The 6,807-nt window shown below is 34.5% G+C and overlaps 1 pseudogene; it reads left to right on the top strand.

The window, feature by feature from the left end:
* Positions 1–5,087: 5,087 nt before the first annotated feature.
* LOC118703920 lies at positions 5,088–6,052 on the top strand (annotated as a pseudogene).
* The last annotated feature ends 755 nt before the right edge of the window (positions 6,053–6,807 follow it).

Below are 6,807 nucleotides of genomic sequence, written 5' to 3'. Positions count from 1 at the left end.
TTAGCTCAAGCAATGAATTTGAGGAAATATTTAAATGTGTTCTGATTGAAAAAAAAAACCACAAAAAAATCCCCCAAAAACAGATTTTTTTTTTCCAGTTAGGAAATTCAAGCCACTTTTCCTTCGTACAAGTAGATCTCAAAATTATTTCCATTTTCTAATAAGTAAGTTCTTCATGGTGTTAGGCTTTAGAAGTTTGACACTAGGTTTGAAAACAAATTAAACATGCATACATTTTGTTATTCTCTCTTGACTCTTCTCTATTTACTCCATGGTCTAACTATTTTCATGTCATAAATTAGTCCTAATGTTTCCTTTCAATTCTTATTTCTAGACCTGTCTCTAGTCTCATGCTGAAAAGTCCCCTGTTCCTCAAAGCAATCATACTCTCAACGGCTAACAGTTCTGTATTAATACTCTTACTTTTAATTAAATATGGGACTATAATCATATTGCAAAGAATTTAGTCTAATAATGATAATTTATGTTAACATGAAATCTCTACAGGAAATATTTGGAACCAGTCAGGTCTTTTAGGGTATTTTTCTTCACAATTAACTATAGTTTCCGCTGGTGTTAGTCACTGCCTTCTCCTGGCTAAAGGAAGGCTCCTTCACTACCAAAATTATGTCATGAGGCAAAATCAAGGAGAGTTTATTTCATATAGCATTATCTCCCTTGATGGACTTGACTTTCTACATTAACATCCTACACTTATCTAATGTATATATATATGTATTTGCCTTCATGGAAAATTGTATTAAAAACCTAATATTAAATTTAAAAAAATAATTAATTTATTGACTGAATATTGTCTGTTAGGTATAAGTGCTGGCACAAGCAAATAAATTTGCTTTCCCGATTCATCATTTTTTAAAAAGTGCATCTCTTACATTCAGGTATTATCTATATATTTATATAAAAACCTAATATTATTTCTCTTACATTCAGGTATTATCTATATATATAAAAACCTAATAAGCCAAGTGTCTGTCTGACTGTTAGAATGTTTGACCAATCACTATGATGACAACCAGGGAGCAAACACTCCAACAGGTAGGTTAGCTTGCTGCTGGGGTCTGGCCAATCAGGACTGGGTGAGATGGGCCGGACATGCCCAGGAGCCCTCCCATGGTCCCTCTCCAGCCCCAATCAATCATGCACCAGTGGGTTTCTTAGCCTAGCCTCCACCCTCTCACAATTCTGGACTCCTTGGAAGATGTTGGAGAGCCGGTTTCAGCCCGATCCCCACAGGCCAGGCTTAGGGACCCCACTAGTAAATGAATCCGTGCATGGGGTTTCTAGTATTTTATAAATAGCCCATCAATAATCATAAAGTGGAAAGTTCTCCTTCTGCCTTCACCTATTTGTTTAAGTTTCATTCTATTAATATCTGTTTGAGAGGATTCAGTGTAGATGAAAAAGTAGAGCAGAATTGACATAACAAGCTTGCACAAGTTCCTCACAAGTTTCTAGTAAATATAATTATTTTGGTAATAGTAGTAGTCATCATAGTAATAATAGCTACTATTTATTGATTACATCATATTAAGTATTACAATTATAGCACAACAATCCTACATAATTGGTAAATTATTAGCCTACGTTTAAATATAAGCACAAGGAGATAAGACACCTTTTCCAAGTTCACAAGGCTGCTATGGTTCATGTCTGTCTGCCTGAACTTAAAACCACTCTAAGAGGAGTTTTACTTCCTTGCCATTATTTCCATCCCAATACAGACATTAAAGGAAGGATTTCAGAAATAGGATAGTGTAGAATTCTTGCATAATGGTTTTATCCCTGGCTGTGTCTCAAAATAATCCAAGAGATGAAAGTGGATAATTGTATATTTAATTTGTTGCACAAGAATACTGAAAGGAATCACTGTTCCAAAGTCTGATAAATACTGTTAATGTTTTTAAAGTCTCCAACCCCTTGTAAAACCCATGGTAGGGGTCCAATCAACCTGTAAAAATGACTGAAACTTAGTGTGTATAAAATATAGGGCAGGGACTTGGAAACATTCAGAATATTATCCTATCACATACTATCATAGAAAATGAAGTTTTGGTATTTATATACTCATAAGCCTAAGCAATTCATATAAGACAGTTAAATATTGTAGTTTATAAGATTCCTTATCATTGACATAAAGTTGTTAAGAGCTAGAAAGCCCTTGGAGTTCAACTCATGCAACAGCCAGGAAGCTGAACAAGTTAAATGAATTATGCAAGTCTCACAAATAAGCTATTGACCTAGCATTTGAAAGCAATAATGCATGACAACTGCTGTCTTGCTTAGTGTGTGCAGACAGCATGTTTGCTGTAGCAGAGCTGGCTTGCTCCCAGCTCCTATCCCTTTCCTCTCCACTGAGCAGCCATTAATCCTGCACATGCTTCCTTTATATCATCACAGATAAGAAATAATTGTCACCCTCAGCAGAAATGCAGAGAGTGCACAGGGTTGACAGTCTCATCATCAAAAGAATTTCCCCCCCCCAAATCAGGGTTAAGTCACATTGATTAACAGGCATGAGCTTCAATCGCTATTGCCACTGATTGCCCTGCACTTGCCTGTGCTTTAGTAAAGGATTTCAATTTCCAGGATATGTGCTCCACTTTTCACAAGTTGAAAACTCCAACTGGTGAAATAGAAATGACAACGAGGACTTTTCTCATCTCAGTCTTTGATGTGACCCTACATCCAGTACTGCACTTTGTTAAATATTCAACTTCATCATATCATTTCAATGGGGGCAGCTAATACTGCTGACAACCTAACCCTATCCTTCAAATCACAAAGCAGTGCAGCTCTCCGCTGTGTTCTTGATTTCCTAATCCATCATGACACTTTCTTTAACTGCATTTTCACTTTATTCAAGTATATGAATAATTTTTAAAAAGCTGCATATTAATATTACCATAGGATAAGCCATTACTTATTAAACAAACAAAACATGTGCAAGACATTACAGAAAGTACAATTCTAAAGTGTGCTTATTATAAATAATAGTTAATATGTTATTTTCAGGTTAAAGTACCTATTTAATATTGTGATGATTCAATTTAATAAAAAAGGTTAAAGTTATTTCTATTACTCTCAGCATTTAGTCTCTAATGTAGGTAAGATACCAGTTAGTATATTATATGATTTTATCTCAAATATCCTTATAATAGAGTTGTCACATTTAGCAAATAAAACTATAAGATTACTACTTAAATCTGAATTTCATGTATGCAAAGAATCTTTTTACTAACTGTCTGTCCTAAATATTACATGGGGCAAAATTACACTAAAATTATCCATTGTTTTTATGAAATTCAAATTTAACTGGGTGGCTCATATTTTATCTCTGGCAATACTACTTTCTAAGGCAATTAATCAAAGAACTTACTACATATGTTGCGACCTTCACTTTTCATTCTACCCTCTCCTAGTCTTCTATGACCTAACTCTCTCTGTAAGTCAATACTTAATGATGAATTAATTTCAAAACATTTTCTTTGCTAGCTTTTAAAAATCATTCTTACTTGATTATTGTGCCTATATTTTGTGTACATTATTTAACAGTGAAAAGTGATTTAGTTTGTCTGAGTGAACTAATTGCATTAGCCATTTTTAAAAGAGCCTGAAACCAGAAAGTGGTATTACTGTTCTATAGATTGAAAACTATTTTGTACTTTGATTTTTTTTGTTCTTGATGTTCTGAGTATTTTTAGGGATAGAGGTTTAATATTTTTGAAGTTCAAATCTAAATTCTTGGCTGCTTAAGAAGATCACCGAATTAAATTTCTAGCAAGAAGGAAAGGACCACTGGCAATATTCTTTTGGATTGGAGGGTGGAATCATTTTGAACTTATTCAGAGAAGAGTATTATTTTTTAAAAAGCCTTGAAATTTGCAGTTGCTAGGCTACTGTGAAGACAGGAAGTATGACTGACACTGTCTGTGCATGTAGGAGAATGTTAGAGCAACAAAATGGCTTTTAAGTCAGAAGAATAAGATTAATTTACAACTATGGAAATACTATTTATAATTATTTTTATAAATTAAGACAACAGAGGCATATAAAAGCTAGAGTTTTATAATTTCTTTGGATAGAAGGGTTTTAAGAAATTTAAAAATTAATTTGATTTAAACTCAGATTAAGTATTATATAAAATAAAGATTTTTTTCTGCTTTTCCCATTTTATTCTAAAATAGTATAACAATCTGCATTGACTTGTATTAGAACCAAAAAGCAATATAATTTAAGTTTAAGAAGCTAAAAAGAATTTGGAAGAGAACAAAATAAATTTGTTATGGAAAAATCTAACAAAGAAAGTGGGGATGAGGCAAAGGATGACCTCTTAGCTTTGTTTCTGCTAGACTTCTTTTCTGCCAAGCTTTTTTCTCTAACTTTAGTTTGTTTATTTTTTCCAATGCCTACCACTGTTTCATTGCTATCTTTATAAAGTTACATTGAACACTATTTCCCCTGATATTTATCCACTATTCTGATAAATCTGGTAATTCCCCTCAACAATCCACGACTCAAGTTTTTCAATTACATCCCTTCGCAGTAATGGTGACTTTACATAATTCTAAATTCAGAGTTATTTTTGGTTTGGAATGTATTCTTACTTAGCTTGTTAGTTCATTTAAACATAGCAACTGTTCAAAATTCAGATTTTATGCTATTCTTATAGAATTGTACTATCTGTGTAAGTTATCTCAAAAAATCCAGCTAGTTATTAAAATTTGTTTTTTGTTTTTCTTCAAATATAGCTATTAAAATCAAATTCACATATTATATATACATAATTCATTAACACTTTTTAAAAATGTAATGTGGTTGTTTAGTTCCAAAATCAAAGAAGTTTTGTTGCTATTAATAGCCTTTTATTCATTATTACGGACTAAATGTGTATATTTCTCCCCTAAACCCCCTTTCAAAAAAAAATTTATACGTTGAAGCCCTAATTCCAAGTGTGGCTGTATTTGAAGTTAAAGCCTATGAGGAAGCGATAAAAGTTAAATAAAGGTTAAATGAGGTCATAAAGTAGGGCCTAATTCATTAGTAGTATCTTATAAAAAGAGGAAGGAATGCCAGAGCTTTCTCTCTCTGCCATGCATGACACAGTGAGAAGGCTGCAATTTACAAGCCAGGAAGAGAGAGCTCTTTCCAAAAACTAATCACGTTGGCATCCTGATCTTTGACTTCCCAGGCTCCAGCACAGTCAGAAATAAATTTCTGTTGCTTATGCTACTCAAACATAATAATTTGTTAGATAGTCCAAGTTGATTAAGGCACTTAATATGACTTTATTTTTAATAGGTATTTTAATACATATTTTATTAGAGATTTTCTAAAACATGCAATGGGTTGCTACTGTGGTATAATTATTCTGGTATTTACGCACAACTTTGTCATCCTCCTCCAATCTTCTTACTCTTCCGTTCACTCCCTTAGAAATATAATTACTATGTGTTTGAAATGTAATTGAAGTGTGATTTCTTGAGTACTAAGCACTCTATCCCAAGAAACTTCAGCTTAGAAGAATGACTATATTCACATGCTATTTTGGCTAGGAATAGTGTAAACATTTTAACAGAAGCAATTGTGTAGCTCCGCCTTCTCTGCCAGAGCCCCACATCCCCTAAAAATGTACGCCTGGGCCAAGTTGGTTTCCACCTCCTCCGTGGTCAGAAACTCTCAGCTGCTGAGCTACAGTGGTATTGAAACAAGGGGAGACACTAACCGATGAGGGCCTCAGCAGCTTGGCAGCCCCTCATCACCTGACAATTCTTAGTTCTAGCTGCAGCTTCCAAACCAGAGCCATTTCAAGGCACAAAACAGCAGCCAAGTTCATTAGGGCTGAGGCTACCACAGCAGGGGTGGCAGGCCTGGGCCTGGAATTGGGATTGCTTTGGGAGCCTCATCATTGGTTATGACAGGAACCCTTCTCTGAAGCAACAGCTCTCCTCCCACACCTTTCTGGGCTTTGCTTCTCAGAGGCCTGGAGCTTTTCTGCCTGATAGTGGCCTTTCTCATCTTCTTTGCCATGTGAAGGAATCCTCTCCACCTCCCATAGTTTTTTCTCCCATGTCTTGTCTGCCCTGTACATTCCTTTTTCTGTACCTCTTAGGCAGCATCAGGGAAGTGGTTGGCTCAGGATTTGATAGAAGACAAATAAACACGGCATTAATAAGGAAAAAAAAAGCAATAGATTAATGACATAATTCCTATCAAGGTCTGTGACTAATTAAAAAAAAAAACAAAAACAAAAAAACCAAGAAGAACAGATTGAAATACACAGATTGAGTGATCCCTTGAGGTTTATCCATAGAAGAACCTGACTGGGCAACTTGGAGAAAAAACATGTTAACATTTGAGGCAAGAAATGTGTTGAAATAAGAAGTGCCCTAGGATGTGGGATCGAAAACATTATAAATCCTTTTATTTTCCAAAGTTTCTAGCCTAGTACCTTCCTCAGAGTGAGCAGCCAATTTAAATCTTAATGAATTAAACTAAATGAATCCACATGCCAAATTTGGCTTGAAGTAAGTATTGCAGCAATAGAAAAAGAAGTTCCTAGTGAGATTTGCTACAATGGCAACCTGAAGTACCTGGTAATGTTTTTATAAATACTTAGGTCTTTGCCATTGAGTTGATCCTGTTATAAAAGCAGAAAGTATTAAGACTAGAGTTTGGCAGAAAGAGAAAGCAATGTTGCACTTCTCCACAGATCTTAACAAGATGATTTGTCTACTTTGTTGAACATGGTTAACTTACACTTTAATTAAAGACTGTGAGCGATTTCCA

Source organism: Pipistrellus kuhlii, unplaced genomic scaffold, assembly GCF_014108245.1.
Source record: "Pipistrellus kuhlii isolate mPipKuh1 unplaced genomic scaffold, mPipKuh1.p scaffold_m20_p_4, whole genome shotgun sequence".
Lineage (NCBI taxonomy): Eukaryota > Metazoa > Chordata > Mammalia > Chiroptera > Vespertilionidae > Pipistrellus > Pipistrellus kuhlii.
This window is presented reverse-complemented; position numbering and strand designations above follow the sequence as displayed.